Raw genomic sequence first — 19,286 nt, 5'->3', positions numbered from 1 at the left:
CCGTGGGAAGACAAAGGCAAAGATCAGAGTTATGCACCCATCAGAAACTGGAAGGGACAAGACAGGATTAGAGCCTTAGGAGCCTTAGGAGGAGGCAGCATCGTCCTACTGATGTCTTCTATTTGGACTTTGGCCTCCAGAGAATAAATTCCTGTTGTCTTAAGCCACTGAGTTTGTGGTAGTTTATTATAACAGTCCCAGTAAGTGAATACACCTACTCAAAGTGGGATTTGATTGACTCAATATAGCCAAACCAAGGGACGAGCTTGCAGTTAGGCCCAACTCCGGGGTGGCTGGGACCAGGCAGGTGAATGCTGCCCTCTTGTCATGGGATGTCTGTTGTCTTGGATGGGGCCGTGGCCTTGGGTGTCTCTCAAGGAAAGACCAGGAGAAGGATTCTGATTGGCCTGGCTTGGGTTATGTGACCCGCTGGTCCCCACCAGAAACACCCCCAAAGAAGGGGCCTGGCAGGCAGCACCAATCGATGTTCACTCAGGTCATGGAAAAGCCTGGGAATTGCTTTTTTCCAGGTCGGTGTAGTGATCAAAGGGGATGCTCACATAGGACCGGGTCCCCAGCTCAGAGGGCTGAGGCCTGAAGTCAAGCCCACCTGAGATGGTACAGCTCTCTCCTTCCCCTCCAAGGGGAGCCTCTGCTATTTCTCTGTTCCTGGTGATTTATGCCGTTACTTTGATTTTACAGCAACTTTCCCTTCACTGTTTTGCAGGCCACGTGCAGGACTTTTGTTTTAGTGGATGACTATTATGTTGCCTGCCTAGTGGCTCCTACTAATTCTGTGACTGACCCCTTCTCTTACTCCATCCCTGAAGTTGCTATAGGCCATTATAGACCCTGCCTTACTGGATGCAGTTATTGGTTCAAGGGTGGCTGCCTGGCTCAAGCCAGACCAGTGAGGGTAGATGCCTATAGGTGGCTGACAGTCTGAACTGTAGGTTGGAGTAGCTGTTGGTGCTCCATGTTCCTCACCCTCTGAAGAAAGGTGGAGAAAGAATAAAGCTGATGTTCAAGAGGTGCAGAGAGGAAGGAGGCCTTGAGCTGTCCTGGTCTCTGGTTTAATTGTTCCTGAGCCCTCTGCTTTTTTCACACACAAAAAGCAGAGGTCTCAGGACCTCCGGCTGTTCAAACCTTTCTAGAATTAGTAGACTGGTAATTGGTAAGAAAAAACCCATTTTTTTCTGTTTATTTGCTGGTCTATGGTGGATTTCTATTTCTAGCAACCCAAAGTTTGCAAAAAGAATTTCCCATTACTATGTATGAACAAAGTAAAGTCTAGAACAATGTGCTCAGGGCAGGTCAAGTATTGACTCCATCTCATTTTACATATGGAGTAACTGAGGCACAAAGAGGGGAGTGAACCACCCAAACCAAACAGCTTGTGAGTGGTTTGAGCTGGCACCCAAAATGCAGGGCTGCGGCTATCTGCCACTTGGAGTCGTTTCTTTAAGGACCTTGCCTCAACGCTGGCATTCTGATTTCGGTGTGACTTAAGAATGGCTAGCCTTATCCCCCCTGCCTCAATTTCCCCATCTTGTCCCTATGGGCATTCAATTCCTGGCAAAAGGCAGAACCAGATGTTATGATGTGGGCTGCTTTGAATTCTCAGGGCCAACAAAAGGCTATTATTATTTAGTTACTGCAAATGGTAATTAAGAGGGAAGGTAATTGTCAGCCCTTTCATTATGGCACTTCTGCCCTTTTCCTCTGGCAGTCCCCGGGCCAGTCATGAAAGGGAGCTGGGTCCAGATGTGCTGCGAGGGTCCAGCATGGGAGGATTGTCAGCCCAGCTGGGGGAAAGGCTGTAAGTAGTTACTGTCATCAGCCTCGCTTTCCAAAGACAATTTATGGATGATAGAGCCCTTCCACACCCATGAGCTCCTTAGACTCGGTAGGAAAAAGGGAGTGAACAGTCATTGAGCACTGGTTGGCTTTTGGGCACTGTGCTGGGCACTCTCCTTTCTCTGGGTGAGGTCAAGTCCCCAAAAGTCCAGCAAGGTGCCTTGCTTGTAGCAAATGCTAGTTAATTGTTGGTGTGTACTACTTCTAATCCTGGCACACTGACCTGTGAAGTTTTATAAGTGAGAAGACTGAGATCTTCCTAGGTCCTAAAGCTAGTGGGAACCAAGATTTGAACCCTGTATATCTGACCTCAAAGCACTAACGCTCTTGCCTTATAACTTGCCACAGGTACTACTGGCCCATTTCAAAGTTGAAGAAATTGAAGCCCAGAGATGCAACATGGCTTGCCCAAGCTCACTCCAGGATTTGACATTGTCAGGACCTGGTGCCCCATGTCCTGCCCTGCCTGGTCAAGGCTCTGCTCTCCTGCCCATTTCACTGCTATCACCCTCCATCCCATGACCCCCAGCTCACTGCTGATGGTGACTGATGGTGAAAGATGACTAAGACATAGTCTTCACCCTCTGGCTAAGAGAACGCTAAGCTCAACTGCAGATCTGTGTAACCAGTTGTCACTGCCCATGACAGACATTGCTAATCAGTCACAGCATTCTTCCTGCTGAGAACCCAGATTACTAGTCCTTTGAGATTTAGATAAAAATGGACTGGAATTTCCTGTCTCACATCTTGAAGAAATCCAGTGATGGCCCCAAGATTTCTTCAAATTCCAGTGACTTGCAAAGTTGCGCTTACTTTCAGCCCCAGTTTTCTCCTCCCAGCAAACCTTTCGTCTCTCCTCTGCTCACCTTTCCTCTCTGCCCAGTGCCAAGCCAGGCAACCCTGTGCCAACCTCACATTCAGTATGCAGGTTATTTTACTGAGGTTGAAGGAGACGGGTTGTATCATAGCAATGCAAAGGGGAGCAAGTTGAATAATGGCTAGCCTTGCTCTTCAGAGTCCTTCAGCCACCAGTGCCGGCCACTGCTCTTCTCAGGCTCTCCCATTTTATGGATCACCCCCACACTTCAAGATAATGCTCAAATATTTCAACCTGTTCGTTTTCTGAGCCCCTTCACCTTCAAAAATTCAATCTCCGTCACTTTTTATTGCACGAAGGAAGAAATATGTATTGAGCTTACAATCTGATGTCAAAGCAAACAATTAGAAATCAGAATGAATAATTACAGCTGAGATAAGTCTGCAAAAAAGGAAAGGTAGGTCCATGGAGCTACGAGAGTATCCTGAAGGTGGCAGAAGGTCACCCTCAGGATGTGGCTGTGAGCCACGACATATTGGGTGAGGAGGAGCTTGCTAGGTGACAGGGCAGAGATGGTTGGGGAGCACATTCTGAGAGGAGTGCCTGTGCAAAGTCCCTGTAGCAAGAGGAATCAGCATGCCTTCTGTGAACTCCAGGGGGCTTGTGTGGCTGGAGCACCGAGGTCAAGGGGGAAAACAGTTCTAGTTGGGGATGAAAGGGTTGGCAGCGACCATGCCATGTAGAGACTTATAGGCCATTATCCCCATCAGCTTATCATGTAGAGCAAGTTAGGTCTCCATCTCCTGCTCAGCTCATGGACAGTTTTGGTTTACCCAAATCTCCGTTCATATCTCTGCTTAACAGAGGGCCAAATGATACTCAGAGTCTCCCCAGAGAAAGTGGTAGAAGTTTTCCCCTTCCTGCCCCACTCCCTCAAGAAAGTGGAAAGGAGAGTACACAGAGATTGAGTTTCACACCGATGTGAATTATGCCACTGCCCTGGGAAGGCAGAGCATCTAGTTTGCAGTTTAAATGACACTTTTCATCTGGGTCATAACCTGGGAGGTACAGATGAGAAGGGCTTGAGAGGCTCTTATTGGGTGTGGGTAAGTGCAGGCTGGTGTTCTCAGGGAAGATTTTCCAAGGGAGGCAAGGTGGGAACAGGTCCCTGAAGAACAGGCAGCCAACATTACTCTGGCCTAACCCACACGTTCTCTTTTAATACCTGCTCTATAAAGTAGGTATTTGCATCCTTAATTTGCAGAGAGAGGAAGAAACTTGCCTAAAGTCACTATCTTTAAATGACAAAGCTAGGGTTCAAAGAGCTCTCTGGGACTCTTAAACCTAATCTATTAGCTCAATCTGCAGCCTCTTTGAGGGAAACAAAATGAGCAAAGGTAAAGAAGTGAATGGGCAGACAGTCATGTGCTCATTCATTCATTCATTCATTTATTCTCTTGGCAAATGCCATACAGCACCCACTATGCACCAGGCACTGCAGTAAAAGAAACTCTGAACCAGGAGTTAGAGGACCTTAGCTAGAGGACCTTAGCTAGAGGGCTGGCCCCAAGATATAGCCAACCACTTCCCTTCTCTGGCCTCAGTTTTTTCCACTGTGAAATGGGGATAATATTCCTACCAGCCTGCCTCTCAAGACTACTGTGGGGGGCCAAGTAGAAAGTGCATGTGTTCAGTAGCAAAGACATGGAATCAACCAAAATGCCCATTAATGATAGACGGGATAATGAAAATGTGCTACATATATACCATGGAATATTATGCAGCCATAAAAAGGAGTGAGACCATGTCCTTTGTATGGACATGGACGGAGCTGGAAGCCGTTATCCTCAGCAAACTAATGCAGGAACAGAAAACCAAACACTGAATATTCTAACTTATAAGTGGGAGCTGAACAATGAGAATACATGGACACATAGTGAGGGAGCAACACATACTGGGGCCTATTTGGGGAGCAGGGGGAGGGAGAGCATCAGGAAGAACAGCTAATGGATGCTGGGCTTAATACCTAGGTGATGGGTTGATCTGTGCAGCAAGCCACCATGGCACACATTTACCTATGTAACAAATCTGCACATCCTGCACATGTACCCTGGAACTTAAAAGTTGAAGAAAAAAAAAAGAAGAAGAATCAAGAAGAAAAGAAGAAGAAGAAGAAGGTGGTGCATGGTTGATGCTTGAGAGCGTTTTTAGTTCTGATGGGAGGTACACCCCTCCTCCTGCAGAACGAGGAGGTGGTTAGCTAGCTTGATGGCAGAGAGGGACATTTAAGCCGACACCAGAGAGGAGCTGAGAGAAGTATTTGCAAAAGAGAGAATGGAGTGTGAAGGCTATGAGGCAAGCAGGAGCTTGCCACACTGAAGGGACAGAAAGAACAGGGAATCTGGAGTGGAACGAGGTGGGATTGCAAAATGACACTGAGGGCTAGATGTCCCAGATGAGTCCAAGGTCAAGGTCCCATGGTGAACATGCTGGGGATACAATGTAATGGAGCCAGCCTTGTGCTGGGCACTATGAGGGCTGCAAAACCTGTGAGTCACCTGAACACCTCCTGCTTTCTTACTCCCTGCATCTATCAGTCACCAAGTCCTGGTAGGGCTGATTCCTTAATAAATCCCGTGTTTTGATTTGCATTAAAAAGTCAGGAAACAACAGGTGCTAGAGAGGATGTGGAGAAATAGGAACACTTTTACACTGTTGGTGGGACTGTAAACTAGTTCAACCATTGTGGAAGTCAGTGTGGCGATTCCTCAGGGATCTAGAACTAGAAATACCATTTGACCCAGCCATCCCATTATTACTGGGTATATACCCAAGGACTATAAATCATGCTGCTATAAAGACACATGCACACGTATGTTTATTGCGGCACTATTCACAATAGCAAAGACTTGGAACCAACCCCAATGTCCAATAATGATAGACTGGATTAAGAAAATGTGGCACATATACACCATGGAATACTATGCAGCCATAAAAAGTGATGAGTTCATGTCCTTTGTAGGGACATGGATGAAATTGGAAATCATCATTCTCAGTAAACTATCGCAAGAACAAAAAACCAAATACCGCATATTCTCACTCATAGGTGGGAATTGAACAATGAGAACACATGGACACAGGAAGGGGAACATCACACTCTGGGGACTGTTGCGGGGTGTGGGGAGGGGGGAGGGATAGCATTAGGAGATATACCTAATGCTAAATGACGAGTTAATGGGTGCAGCACACCAGCCTGGTACATGTATACATATGTAACAAACCTGCACACTGTGCACATGTACCCTAAAACTTAAAGTATAATAATAATAAAATTAAAAAAAAGAAAAAAAAAATCCCATGTTTGTCCACTTCTCTCCACCTCTGCCAATGCCAAGGTCCAAACCATTGCCACCTTTCACCTGGAGGATTCTGAAAGTCTCCTCACTGCCCCCAGCACCCCCACCGCTTCCCTACTCTGCCCATTCCAGCCCATTCTCTCCTCAGCAACCACATGGACCTTTTGGAGAAAACTCTGCCGATATCACATCTCTGCTTAACACCTTCCTGGGAATTCCTTTACCCTTAAGCTAAAATCCTAAACCCTTACCTATCTGGGCCTGCCTGGGACATCTAGCCCTGAGTGTCACTTCACAGCTGCCCTCTCTTTTCTGGCCCTTCAATGTGTCAAACTCCTCCCTGCCCCAGAACCTTCATGTACTGTTCTCTCTGTTGGAAACACTCTTCCCTGGTGTCAGCTTAAATGTCCCTTACTCTGGGAATCCCTCCCTGATCTTCTCTCAGACACTCTCCAGACACTTCCAGCCTCGCCTTTGTAGCACTTATGAGACCTAATTAAAGCATTACTTCAGTAATTATTTGCTAAATTCTTTCTCCTGGGACAGTGGAAGAGCTCACCCATGTCCAGTCTATTCTCTTTCCAGAGTAGCACTGTATTTCCTAGCCTCCCTTGCAGTAGGCAGGACCATGTGACTAGTCTTGGCCAATGGATGGTGAGAAGGGGTGTGTGTGTCACCTCCAGGCAGAAGCAGTGAAAAATCCATGCCTGAAAAAAATCATCCATTCTCGGCTGGGCGTGGTGGCTCACGCCTGTAATCCTAGCACTTTGGGAGGCTGAGGTGGGCAGATCACCTGAGGTCAGGAGTTTGAGACCAGCCTGACCAACATGGAGAAATACGTCTTTACTAAATATACAAAATTAGCCCGGCATGGTGGCATGTGCCTGTAATTCCCAGCTACTCGGGAAGCTGAGGCAGGAGAATCACTTGAACCCAGGGGGCGGAGGTTGCGGTGAGCCAAGATCGCATCATTGCACTCCAGCCTGGGCAACAAGAGTGAAACTCCATCTCACAACAACAACAACAACAACAACCAGAAAAACCATCTATTCTCTTTTCTCCTGCCATGGTAACTGAGAAGGTCACAAGTTCCAGTGGGTGCAGCTCCAAAATGGAAGGGACTCCTCAGCCTAGGTCTCTGAGTAACTAAAGCAGAGAAACCATGATGGGCATGTGGCACAAGTGGGCAATAAATGACGCTTGTGCTATGTCACTGGGATTTTGGAGTTCTTTGTTACTGTGGCATAGTCTGGTTAAGACAGTGCCCTATTTGTGCAGAGCTGGGGTCTTCTTCACTGCTGCCTCTCCAGAGCCTGGGACCCTAACTGAAACATTGGAGTAGGTGCTTTGTAAATACTTGAATGAGTGAAAAAACAGAAAGTGTGAGACATGGTTCCTTCCTTAAATAATTTACTCTAATCCAAGAGATTGATTCTTACACACACAATAGTTAGAATACAAGTAGGGGCTAACTGCTAAAAAAAGAAAGGGAGAGGGGTTAATGGGCTGGAGCTGCCATGGAGGGCCTTCTAGAGGAAAGCTTTGCAGAATTGGGGAGGATGACAGTGGGCTTGCTGTCCATTCATTCAGCAAACATTTATTCCGATGCAGTGTGATGAGTGTGTTGCCAGCAGTGTGGCAGAAAGACCATGGACACCTTGGGAACCAGAGGAAAGTGCCCTTTCTATGTGAAGGATCTAGAATGGCTTCACACAGGAGGTGATGTTTGAGCTAAGACTTGATAAGTAAGTGTTCACTACAGAGATGAGATGAGGAGAAAAGGACTAAGAATACCAGACAGAGGGAACAGCATGAGCAGAGGCCAGGCATCATGAAGGTGGATGGTGTGTTCAGAGACAGGGCAGCATCTAGTATGGCTGGATTTGGGGGGAAAGGGGGATGGGTGCCAGCGGCAAAGAGCTGAGCTCAGTCTCTCCATCCCTAGCTTCCTGCACCTCACCCCAACTGCCTCCAACCAAATCATATTCATAGCATCTTGGAAGGTTCTGGAAGGCTTTTAAGAAAATGTCTAAGCTAAGACCTGAAGGATAAATTGAAGGTGGTCAGAAAAGGTGAGGCGAAAGGGCAAGGGAGGGTGTTCCAGGCAGAGGGAACAGCATATGCAACGTCCTCAGAAGTGAGATAGCAAGGCTTTAGATGGCAGCTCACTTTGGCTGGCTGGAGCACAGCTTTCCAGGTGGTTAGGGAGGAGACTGGTGGGGCAAAGGTGGGCCAGCATGTATCCTTCCCCCATAAATACCTTCCAAAGGCCCCAGCTCAGCACTCAAGGCCTTCAGGATCCTGTCTCCCATCTGCCTCTCCCTTCTAAACTTCTGTGCCTTTGCATGTGCTGTTGTTCTAAGTGCCTAGAATGATGATGATAATGATGATATTGATGATAACATAACTTTTTTGAGCGCTTAGAATGTGTTAGGTGCTGTGATGGGCATTATTTCATTGAACCGCTCAGCAATGCCATGATTAATACCTTTTAAAATTAATTAATTAATGCCTTAATTAAAGGTATTAATGTTAAAATTTATAGACTTTATGTTTTAGAACATTTTTAGATTTATAGAAAAATTGAGACAATATTACGGAGAGTTCCCATATATACCTCCTCTAATTTTCCTATGAGTAATACCTTATGTTACTATTTGTTATGATTTGTTACAATTCTTGGTAGATACTTTCCTTGACACATTATTGTTATTAATAACTAAATTTCATAGTTTATTTAGATTGTTTTTACCTAATGTCTTTTACATTTAGTAGTTATGTGTCTTTCGTCTGTTTTTTTTTTTTTTGAGACAGAGTTTCACTCTTGTTGCCCAGGCTGGAGTGCAGTGGCCCAATCTCGGCTCACTGCAACTTCCACCTCCGGAGTTCAAGCCATTCTTCTGCCTCAGCCTCCTGAGTAGCTGGGACTACAGGCACGTGCCACGCCTGGCTAATTTTTGTATTTTTAGTAGAGATGGGGTTTCACCATGTTGGTCAGGCTGGTCTTAAACTCTGACCTGGTGATCCTCCCGCCTCGGCCTCCCAAAGTGCTGGAATTACAGGCATGAGCCACTGCACCCGGCCGTGTCTTTAGGCTCCTCTGGCTGTGATGGTTTCTCGGACTTTCCTTGATTTGGATGACCTTGATAGTTTTGAGGGGTACTGGTCAGCCAGCAATTTTGTTGGATAGCCCACTCTTGGAGTCTGTCTGTTTTTCTCACAAGGCTGGGGTTATGGGTTACTGGGAGGAAGACCACAAACGTAAAGTGTCATTTTCATCACATAGTATCAAGCACATATCAACATGATTTGTGGCTATTGATCTTGGCCTTGATCACTTGTCTGAGTAGCAGTCATCAGCTCTCTCCCTGTAAAGTTACTCCTTTCCCCTCCCTTTCCATACTGTGCGCTTGGGGAGGACGTCACTATCTGCAGCCTACTCCTAAGGAGTAGGGAGTGATGCTCCCCCGCCCTGAGTGTCTACATAAATTATTTGGAATTCTTCTGCACAGATAATTTGTCTCTTCTCCCCCGTTTATTAATTTATTATCTCATTGAATTTCTCAACAATGGGTTGGTCCTCTGATTATCGTCATTTCTGGAAACTGGAAGGCCTTCCTTTCTTCCCCACCTCGCTCACCCCAGAGCCAATTTCTGAAGCCCTCTCCACCTCTCCAGGAAAAGAGTGGCCTCCTCTGTGCTCTCCCGCCATGCTTTAACATTCCAACTAATTCATGCCACACAGATTTCTTGTGCCCCTGCTCTGTGCCAGGCACTGTGCTTGGGACTTGAGAACAAGCAGCCCGTATGGGCCCTGTCTTCGAGTTGCTCACAGTGTTTGCCATCCTGTGCTAGACAAGAATCTTCGTGAGGGCAGGGGCATTATCCAGTTTTTTAATAGCTGTGCTCCCAGCCAACCAGAACAGTGGTTGTTTACTAGGTCCTCTATGAATATTTACTGAATTTGGAAATGCTTCCTGGAGGACAAACACTGGCAGATGATTGTTTATCTGTGTGCCCTTCCCGGGGACTGTGCGCTCCCTGAGGGCAGGGCCAGCCCTGATCCATCCTGGCCCAGCGGTCGGGTGGTGGTGGATGCCATAGAAATCTAAGCCGGTGAAGGGATCCGGGAGCCGGCTGCCTCCTCAGGTAGAAGTATAAGTTTGGAAGCTGACACAGCTCGGGAGGCCGAATCAGGAGGATTTGGTGACTGATTGGCTGGGGAGGGTGAGGCGGGAGGAGGAGTCACACAGATGGCTCTGAGGTCCGGAGCCGGGGGACAGCCGGTGCCACCTCTGATAGACTCTGCGAGAGGAGCCGCTGCCAGCTTCAGCCGCCCCATCCGTCGGGGATCCGGCCTAGGGCTAGGGAGGGGTGGCTGGGCCTGTGCAAACTTCTACTCCCTACCCCTATGTCCTCGTCTTAAAAAAAAAAATCGGCCTGGATTTTGAGCAGGTCGTTTGTTATCAGGGGTGAGGGTCCATCCTGGGGGTCCCCTCCAGGCGGCCGTCTTCGAGGGAGACCCCCAGGGGCAGCCTGGCACCGCGCGGGCTCGGCCTGGTCAGGGCCGTGGCCCGCCAGGCCCAAGTCCCCAGCCTGCCATCACCCAGGGGTGGGTGGCGAGGCGGCCGCCGGGCCTGGGCGGGACAATGGCCACGGCCGCCGGGGCCCCGGGAGCCCCCGCGCTGGGGAAGGGGCTGTCCTAGGGCCGGGCGCCGGTGCCCTCCCCGCGCGGCTCAGGCGGGCGGAGGGGGGCGAGGAGTTCCTTTGTGGCTCTGCCTCCGGCGCGGCGCAGGCGGGGGGCGCAGCGCAACTTTGCCAGGCGGTGGCGGCGGCGGCGGCGGCGAGCGCGAGACGAGGCCCCGGGGCCCGAGTGGGGCCCCCAGCGCGCGGCCCGCCCCCGCCCCCCGCCCGGCCCCCTCCCCTCGCGCGCAGTCGCCAGCGCCCGGCGCTGCCCACTCGCGGGAGCCCCCGGGGCCGGACGGGCTGCGCAGCCGGAGAGGCGGGGGCCCGACGCGGCCCCCCTGGAGCCGGGCGCCTGGCGCGGGGGCTCGCCGAGCGCACTGGGGGCCGCGCGGCGCTGCAGACCCAGCCTCCCGCCGCCGCCGCCGCCGCCGCCGCCTCGGCGCTTGCAGAACCCAGAAGTGAACAGCAGGCGACCCGGAAGGTTTGCGCGCGGCTCCGCAGCGAGCCGGAGCCGGAGCCGGAGCCCGAGCCCGGAGCCTGTGCCGGAGCCCCAGCCCGGCCCTGCTCGGGCCGCCGGGCGCGGGGCTGCGGCCGCGTCCCGGAGGCGCCGCCACCACAGCCAGGTCCGTGCGGGCCCGGGGCGCGCGGGGAGCGGGCCCAGCGGCGGCGGGCGCCTGCCCGCGGGAAAGTTGCGCCGAGTTGCGGGCGGGGGCCGGGCCGGGGCGCGGGCGCTGTCAGCGCGGGCCGGGGCGCTCCGAGGACCCGGGGCCGCCTGCGCCTCGGGCCCGGCCCGGAGCGGCGGCGGCGGCGGCGGCGGCGGCGGGGCGCGCGGGGTAGGAAGTGTCTCCCGCGGCGTGTCTGGGGCTGGTCTCCGAGTGTGTGTGCGTGTGTGTGTGTGCGCGCGCGTGTGTGTGTGTTTTCTTAAGCCGGGCTATTCAAACCCTGCTGCAATTCTCCGGTAAACAATGATTCATGGGGCTTAATGCAAATAAACGGATTGCAAACGGCGCGGTTCGCGCACTTCGCAGCCTGCCCGGTGGAGCGGCCAGTGCCGGATTTCTCCCTTTTTTTGCAGATCTGCAGAATATGGCGTCCCTGTCCTGTTTTAAAAATAAGCCAGGCTGCCATTTTTGTTTTTCTTTTGTCTGAAAATTTTAATAAAACTGTCTGAGAATGTGGGAGAGGCGGCTGGAAGCAGAGGGGGCACCCGAAGGGTTGGCTTTTTTCCTTTTCTTTGGCGAGAGCCGCGAGCCTTTCGGGGAGGTGAGACACAATGCAATTGCACTTTAAAGAAAAAAAAAAAAAGGGAAGCTGCCGGGCGATTTGGAGGGGGGGAGGGCTGGGAATTTAAAGTTAACTCCGAAAGTTTGCCTTGCTTTGCTTCTCTTTCTTTCTTTCTTTTTTTTTCTTTCTTTTTTTTTTTTTTGGAAGGCGGTGAAATGCCGCGAAAGGATCTCGAGGCCCGTTTCTCCCCCAGCCAGCTGCCTTTGCAGGATTTTTGGGAAAAGTTAACTGCCAGTTTCCTCAGAGCTGCGCGGGATAGGGGTGGGGGGGCGGATGTGGAGGGTTGGGGATGGGAGTTTTGGGGGAACTGGGAAACCTTTTTTGGAAGGTGCTCTATAAACATGGCATTGTAAGGAGCTAGATCCTCAGATCTGGGGGAGAGGGCCGGCAAGAGGGGCTCAGAATGGGTCCAGGATTTCCAGCAAAGACCCCTGGCATGAGGAAATAATCCTGCTGTCCCACCACCCTGCCCTCCAGCAGTGTGGAACCTTCGGGAGCTGTGTGTGTGGCAGTGGGCCTGTCTCCTTCATGGGTGGCCAGGACCCCCCGTGTAGGCTGGAATCCCGCCCAGGCCCTGGGGTGACCCTTGGACCCTCAGGCAAGTGAGCTTGGCCCTTTGCAGTTGGAGAGCCCCCTCCCCAACCTGGTGGTCCTCCTGCCCCCAGAGGTGGCAGCTGGTGGTAATGTCTTCCCCGACCCCACCCTATGATGAACTTTTGGTTGGGTGCAGGCCTGCAGCCCAGTGGGTCCCGTCTGAGGGGAGGGGCAGGAAAGGTAGTCTGGTTTGCTAGACCCCCTCGGTGTGAGCTTCACCCCTGTGGTATGCTCTTATTCCTTTCTGCCACTCCTGCCCTACTACCTGGAGGTAGAAGCACTTTGGACTTCGGTTAAGTTCCTGAAGTATCTTGCTGGACAGGTCAGGGCCTGCTGGCTCCGCAGGCTGCCGAGGGGGATCTGAAGGCTAGGCCCACAAGGTCTGGGGTGACTGGCGCTGTCCAAGGCACTGGGGCAGTGTTGGGCCTAGCCTCTCATCTGTCCCCTACCCCAGCATTTCTTGGAGGGGAGACCCTTCTAGTCTTACTCCTGGTTTGTGTCCTGGCTCCACTAGACAGAGTGAGCTCCCAGAAGACAGAGTCGGGGGTTGAAAGCTGGGGTTAGGGGTTCAGGGCTGTGGAACTTGGCATGCCTTGGCCAGAGGGTACCAAGCCAGGTGGTTTTTAGATGGAGGAACTGAGGTCCAGAGAGAGGAAGTGACTTGCCTGAAGTCACGCTACCAGGTAGAAGGAGACTGAGCCCGGGACCTGGGTGTTCAGGCTTCCACTGCTGGGCTCCCTCCACTGTTCTCCATGGGGGGCCTGGACCCCTGGAAGATCCATTTTGAACAGAACTGGACTAGAATGGGACAGCATGATCCCTTCACCCCCTCCTACCCCCTGCCATCATAATCCTTCCTGAGAGAATTGAACTTTACAGTTTGCACAGTATGGTGTGGTGGTTATCACATCAGGTTCTCCCAGAAACTCAGTTGGGGTTAAATTGTCCTAGTGGGGATTATGAACCTCATTATAAGGAAACGAAGACTCAGAGAGGTTGAACAGTGGCAGAGGAGGCTTAAATTCAGGCCTGCAGGCTCCTCGCCTGGCCTTTTCCCAGGTGGACTTTGGTGCTGTGGGAAGGACTCTTCTAGGTTTTGGGCTCTCTAATTCTTCTGCTGAACCCAGTGACTGTGTAAAAATCCAGAGGCCCACCCCACCCAAAGAATGTCAGAGCTGAAAAGGCTCAGATGTCAGGAGATCACCTGGGCTCGGAGAGGGGAAGCTACTGGCTGGAAGTCGGTGATTTGGGTCTCAGAACCAGACCCTGATCTCCTGTCTCCCTTCCTCTGTGACACTCAGAGGGACAATGAGCCTCTCTACCCATGGCCAGGCTGCATGGGCCCCAGGATGGCAGGAATTGCTAGTGGGTGGTGGTGCTGGTGATGGTGTCATGGAATAACGGCCAGCGCTCCATGGAGACATGAACTTATCCCAGGGACTGAGGAATAGGCTATCTGCAGTCTTGGGGGATGGAGGCAAGCTGGTCCCACATGGAAAGTAGGAAGCAGGTGTGTGGGTGAGGTGGGGACTGGGTCTGAAGCCAGGCTGGCCCTAGCCCTTCCCTGGGCAGACACTTTCCCGTCTTATCTCTCTGTAAAATGAGGAGCCATTGGTTCCTTCTTCTGCCACGGGCTATTTTATTCATTCATTTGTTGCCAGATCATTCCCTTATTCCTTCATTATCCATTAATTAGTTTATTGGTTAGTCATCTCAGTAATCTACCCATCTGTCCTTCTATGCAAACCTTAGCTCACCCAGCCCACACTGGACAGACATGTGAGATACAAGTGTAGTCCTCCAGGGCTCTAAAGCCAACAAGGAAGACGAGGTGAGACTGCAGGTGCATGAAGCGCTAGGCAGGGCAGTGTTCGCTGAGCACCTCCATGAGTCCCCAGGGGAGGTCTCTCAGAGAATGGAAGGCTTGAAGACACAAAAGGAGTTCCATAAACCATCACAGTGATAGACCTGGGTCCTGAGATTAGGTCCCATTGTGTCACGTGGCTTCTGTGACTTTCAGCACATTCTTTCCCTTTATGACCTCAGTTTCCTCAACTCTAAAATGGGGTACTTTCTGTGAATCTCTCATGGTTGTTGGGAGTGATATCAAGACAGTGTATGACACGTCTCCCCTCCCTGGCCAGGCGTGTGGTGGGAGCTCAGTACGTACCCACTGAGTTATAAGGATTGCTGATGACTGTCCTAGGCCCTGCCATGATTTTGAGAACCGTGTTGGTGGTTTCAGAATGAGGCAAATGATCTGGGCACCCTGCAAGCCCTGCTCTGCTTTGTCATTCCCCTGCTGAAACTTTTCTAATGTTTCCTAGGCATTTATAAGAAAAAATATCTGAAGTACTTTCTGGGCCTACAAGGCACTTAATAGTCCAGGCTCTGCCCACCTCTCAGCCTTGGCTCCCCGCATCCCATCGCCACCTCCAGCCACACACCAGTTTCGTTCTGCACCTTGAATTCACAAAGCCTGGTGGCAGGGCCTTTGCACATTCCCCCACCAGGACAGCTTTTCCCTGAGTGTTTGCATGGCTGGCACCTTCTTGTTTCACAGGTTTCTACTTGAATGTTACCTCCTCAGAGGGTCTGCTTGGACCACTTGCTCTAAAATAGCTTCCTACTCTCACTCTCTCACATCAGCCGCTTTTTCTTTTCTCTTGTGGCTGTCACCAGTCTCTGAAACCCTCTCATTTATTTACTCGCACTTCTTGCCTGTCTACACCACTAGAACATGCTGAAGCGCCGTGTGTGTGAGTGAGCAAGTGGTTCTGGTGTGGTGTGGCTGGGGCTTTTGTAGAGGTGAGGAAGTGCTAGGGAGTCCAGGTGTGGCAGCGCATTGCCTGGGAGATAAAGTTACACCGAGGGCTGTCGTCTCCTTCCCCCCACCCCGGGAGACTCAGGGCTGTTGTCAGGAAATAATGAGATGATTAAATCACGGAATCTAAGAATCCCAGTCTCTCCCAATCTCAGAGCTTTAGCATCTGAGAAGCTTTCCAGCTCAGAACCTTTGACACTTGGAATCTTACCATGATAGGATGATCCAGTCTTAGGTTTAGAATCTTACAAAGTGGACTCTCACTGCCTTATTTAGTGTCACAGAGGGCTCGCTTTGTGCCACGCCATGTTCTAAAAGCCTTTATAAATATTAACATATTTACAGGCGAGGAAGCTGAGGCACAGAGGTATTTAGGTATCATGGAGCAGTTGCTGGGATTTGAACCTAGCACTCTGGGACTCCTTAGAATCCCTCAACTGTTGAGGGGAAGCCCAACCTCACTTGACCCTTGCACAGAGCAGGAATCCTTTTCCCACACCCTTGTCAAAAGGGCCTCTGATCTCTGCCAAAAAACCCCCCTCCAGTGAACTCCCTCCTAACCAGGCCACCTAGCTTCCTGCTGTCAGAAAGTTCTCATTGCTAGTAAGATTTTCTTTACAACGTGTAAAGTGCTGCACCTCCCTTGTGAATAACGCCTGGGAAGTGATGTTAGTGTCATGGTTTTCCAGTGCCTTTGACCTTGTGGATTCCTGGTTTCAGTAGCCTTTTTCTTCCCACTGGGTTGTGGGAAGAAAGGCAGACAGCCTTGAGGCTGACAGCCTCAGTGCATTGTTGAATGTAAGAATGAATAAATTGGTGCACAAAGACCGCATGAACCCTCAGGATTTCTGAGTTCCTATCTCTTTAGCCTGGTGCTCGGCACTCATCCAGGGTAATTGGTCAGGCTTGGTGTACTCGGGAAAAGGAGACACCGTTCTGTCTCCAATAAAGTCTGTATCTGATGACATTTATATATGCAATTCTTGGAGAATCATGTGAGATCTAAAATCATGCACTATTAGGAGTGAGGTGGATGTCCCAGATCATCTAGCCAAACTTCATTCTACCTGTTGGGGAAACTGAAGTGGGAAGGGAGAGGAGCAGGCCTTATCCAAGGCCACGTGCATCTCTCTCTGCTCCCCAGAGGCCAACAGGCGGTGCCGCAGTATCTGCCTTGGGGATCAAAGGCAGGGGAAAGTGCTCAATGGGACAGTTGCTTCTTTTCTAGCGGAGAAGCTACCCCTGTACAATGGGGGCAACAGTTTTGGATGCACAGGGTGCGCCGGGCACTTGGGGGGAGATTGAGGAAGCCAGCTGCATTGGGAGTTGGTTGGGACCATGGTGATGGGGATGGCTTTCTAGAACCTGGGGCTGGAACTGGGCTTTGGAGGCTGGGTGGAATTTGGGGGAGGTGGCTGAAGAGTGTCTTTAGTGGATAAGTTGTGTAGGGAAGGCCGAGGGATTTGGTTCTGGGGCCTAAGGGGTCCTGCCTTGTTCCCTGCCTCATCCATGTGGCCACAAGGGTACCCTTGGTGGGGTCTCCACCATCTGGGTCCTTTTCTGAACTTTGGGCAAGGGCTTTAGGATTCTTTTTTTTTTTTTGAGATGGAGTCTCGCTCTGTCCCCCAGGCTGGAGTGCAGTAGCGCGATCTCCCCTCACTGTAAGCTCCGCCTCCCGGGTTCACACCATTCTCCTGCCTCAGCCTCCCGAGTAGCTGGGACTACAGGTGCCCACCACCACGCCCGGCTAATTTTTTTGCATTTTTAGTAGAGACGGGGTTTCACCGTGTTAGCCAGGATGGTCTCGGTCTCCTGACCTCGTGATCCACCTGCCTTGGCCTCCCAAAGTGCTGGGATTACAGGCGTGAGCCACCGCACCTGGCCAGCTTTAGGATTCTTGAGGGGACAGTCTAGGCAGCCATTCCAGGTTCTGGGGCTCTATGGGGGGCCACCTGCCTGAGAGGGGGCACAACCCTTCAACACACTCAAATACATTCATACATATTCACACTATTAGCTTTTCCATTACCACCTCTGACCGTACCTCCTGCACCATCCTTGCCAATGTGGAGCACTCCTCTGCTATTTCAGAAATACCACCACAGGTGTCCTAAACTGGATCCCTAGGAGCCAGGAGTTCAGGAAGCATGTCTGCTGGAGTGTGCATGCACACACGGTACGCACATCACACAGGAGCACGTGCATTCGCTCTTGCCACTGGGAGGACCACATACCCAAGCGTACACCGTGCACTCTCCCGGGAAACAGCACGCAGCCACATGCCTGATCATCTGCACATTCTCCCACACGCATGGTGTTCATCTGTACACAGCTCTGTTCACTCAGACCTCCTTGTGCACACGTGTGTTTTTACATGTAGATGAGTCTTGCGTGCACACACTCATTTACACTTGAGATCACATAGCCTCAAATTCTAGCCCTTGCGCAGTGTGTCTCATACACACCCTTGCATTCACGCCTGCACCTACACCTGGCCTGGATCTGCTGGAAATGGTGGAGCCAGCAGCCTGTTTCCATCTCCTGCCTTCATTCACTAGTATTTCTTGAGCATTTACTATATCCAGGCTTTGTGCTAGATGCTGGGGATAGATGGGAGGAAAACTGATGTATATAGGTCCCTGCCCTAGCGGAGGTAGACAGGCACTATATAAAAGATCACACAAATGATGATGTTTTTTGTTTTTTTTTTTGAGATGGAGTCTCGCTCTATCACCCAGGCTGGAATGCAGTAGCACAATCTTGGCTCACTGCAACCTCCACCTTCCAGGCTTAAGCAATTCTCCTGCCTCAGCCTCCTGAGTAGCTGGGATTACAGGCGTGTGCCACCACACCCGGCTAATTTTTGTATTTTTAGTAGAGATGGGGTTTTGTCATGTTGGTCAGTCTGGTCTCAAACTCCTGACCTCAGGTGATCCACCCACTTTGGCCTCCCAAAGTGCTAGGATTACAGGTGTGAGCCACCGTGCCCGGCCACATGATGATTAAGATTAGAGATTTTGGTCACTATGTTGACTGATGATGGGGAAGGAGCAGAGGGAACAGCCTGGGCAGAGACCCCGAGGTGAGAAATTCAGGGACGAAGAGAAGGTGGTGGCACTGGGACCTAGGGAAGTTGCAGGAGATGAGGCAGCAGGTGAGGCTGAGTCTGATGGGGCCTGTAGCCAATCTTCCCTGGCCTGTTCCCCGCGAGCCATTTGTCCACCCCACACCCTCCCCACTCCTTTCTCTGCCCAGCCCAGCCCAGCTCAGCCTTCCCTTTGCTGCTGTGGCCTGCTTGGGGCCTGCTCTGTCTGCTGGCCTGCACCCCAGGCTGGAGGCCTGTTTGGCCTGCCCCACAGGCTGCCTGCCTTGGAGGTCCCGGGATATAGCAGGGAAGCAGGCTTCACTGCCTGCCAGGCGTTCCCTGTCCAGGACCCCTGAGACCTGTCTAGAAAGCTCCTGGGGGCCAGGCCAGAGCCAGGGTCCAGCAGTTGGCTTTCCTGTTTTTAGTTAATCTCAGACCTGGATCTTTGCCAGTCAGAAGAATGGTCCCTGTGGGTCCTGAAGGCCGCCCAGAGCTACTGCCACCCCCCACCCCCCAGATGGCATCACTGGCTGGTCAGATTTCCATGTGGGTCTTTGGAATGTTGGGAAAGGCTCCCTTAGGCCTTAGAGAACCTAGCAACAGCAACGGCAGCTGACTGTTCAGGAGTCCTCAGTGTGTGTCAGGCAGTGTTTGAAAGATTTTATCCATATTAGCTAACTTAGTCCTCAGTACAACCCATGGAGATACCATGATCATCCCCAGTTTACAGATGAGAAAATTGAGGCTTGGAGATTTAGGTAGCAATCCCAAAGGCCTGAGCTG

At 51.2% G+C, this 19,286-nt stretch overlaps 1 protein-coding gene across 2 annotated transcripts in view; it reads left to right on the top strand.

The window, feature by feature from the left end:
• Positions 1–11,054: 11,054 nt before the first annotated feature.
• Positions 11,055–19,286, top strand: part of ZNF362 (zinc finger protein 362) — a 44,374-nt gene continuing 36,142 nt past the window's right edge. Inside the window, exon 1 of one of the 2 annotated variants that reach the window (XM_024235893.3) lies at positions 11,055–11,339. The gene's annotated coding sequence lies outside the window, so the exon portion shown is untranslated. The remainder of the gene's footprint in view (positions 11,340–19,286) is intronic. The other variant, XM_024235900.3, reaches the window with a different exon arrangement.

This window comes from Pongo abelii, chromosome 1 (genome assembly GCF_028885655.2).
Source record: "Pongo abelii isolate AG06213 chromosome 1, NHGRI_mPonAbe1-v2.0_pri, whole genome shotgun sequence".
NCBI classification, from domain to species: domain Eukaryota; kingdom Metazoa; phylum Chordata; class Mammalia; order Primates; family Hominidae; genus Pongo; species Pongo abelii.
Note: the sequence above shows the minus strand (reverse complement) of the source record. Positions and strands in the feature narration are given on the sequence as shown.